Here is a 1605-nt window from a genome sequence, read left to right as displayed (position 1 = left end):
ATCGGGTTCTCCTGATGGTCAATTGCACAAACCGGAGAAAAGCTACCTTGTACACGGAGGCAGTGTGGAGAAATGCGAGCCACAGTTACACAGTGGCACTGGAAGTGGGGAGCAGGACCAAATCTACAAGTGGCTCTGGTCAGGGCTATGCCAAGGGTGTGACCCCTGGGCTGTGGGCTGGGCAGCAAGCTCTTAGGAGGTGGGGTTGACTCAAGCTTTGTCCAGAGTCACCCAAGGACTTCTGCTCGGCCATCGTCTCCCTACTACCTGCTCACGCCTTCTCCAGAATTACCTTCAAGTGCGCCTGAGGGCGCCGCTCCCACTGAACCCTGATGTCCGGGGGCCCTGTCATGTCTGGCTGGCGGCTCCAGTGCCCCACCCCCCTTCCTCCCCCCTGAACTCCAGCCCAGCTGGAATTCCTAACATTAGTCATGATTCTTTTAGTGCTAAGTGCCAAGAGCCTAACTCAAAGTGGCTTAAGCAGAAAATTAAAGATACTTGGCCTAGTTAACCCACAAGTCCAAGTACAGCTGGATCTATGGGCTAAAACGATACCAAGAAGACACAGTTTCTCGATCTCTTCTCTTTCTTTTTCTCTGAAATGACTCCCCCCACCGCCCCTCACACACACACCCGAACCCCTGAAACAGTCCAGCTCCATGCAGTGGTCTCAAGCAATTCTAGGTTTATTTTCTAAAAGCTAAGCAACCCCAGGAGAAAAACAGAACCTCTTTCACAATAGTGTCAGGAAAAAATCCCAGTGTTGACCTATATTGGGCTGACTGGAGCCCTTCCCTCGACCGATGACGGTGGCCAGGCGGATAAAATATGCTAGCTGACCTGGGCACTTGCCCACACCAACAACACGTGAACCAAGTGTGGGGGAGGGGAAGTCCCCCCACATAAAATCTGGATGCTGTTTCTGGAAGAAGGAGGAATGAATGCAAGGGAAGGCAGGAGCAGTAGATGTCTACAACATTCTACCCTTTGGCTGGTAGCATATATACACGCACATACTTTTTCCATACACATAATTCTTTTTTTTTTTAATGTTTATTTATTTCTGAGACAGAGAGAGACCGAGCATGAGCAGAGGAGGGGCAGAGAGAGAGGGAGACACAGAATCCGAAGCAGGCTCCAGGCTCCGAGCCATCAGCACAGAGCCCGATGCGGGGCTCGAACTCACAGACCGTGAGATCATGACCTGAGCCGAAGTCGGTCGCTCAACTGACTGAGCCACCCAGGCACCCCTCCATACACATAATTCTTATAAGCTTTTTTGTCACCATTTTTTTTCCCCCTCTTGTTTGGAAATAATTTCAAATTCACAGAGAAGTTCCAAGAATAGCACAACGATATTTTTTTTTCCCCCTAGAGCGTCTGAGAATAAATTTTCAACGTGATGTCCCATCACCCCCGGATAGTATAAATCCTGCAAACAGTAACGTTCTCCTAAATAACCACAAGGCAACCGCTGAAATTATAGATGCATTATCGTACTTTATCCATATTTCCCCCATTGTCCCCATCAAGTTCTTTGTAGCAAAAAGATCCAGTCCAGGACTCTCGTAAGGCAGAATGGCTCTTCAGTCTTTTCCTTAGTGA

This window comes from Lynx rufus, unplaced genomic scaffold (genome assembly GCF_022079265.1).
Source record: "Lynx rufus isolate CCGP_SWC_20201006 ecotype Redwood Valley unplaced genomic scaffold, mLynRuf1.p SCAF_18, whole genome shotgun sequence".
Classification (NCBI taxonomy): Eukaryota; Metazoa; Chordata; class Mammalia; order Carnivora; family Felidae; genus Lynx; species Lynx rufus.
Note: the sequence above shows the minus strand (reverse complement) of the source record.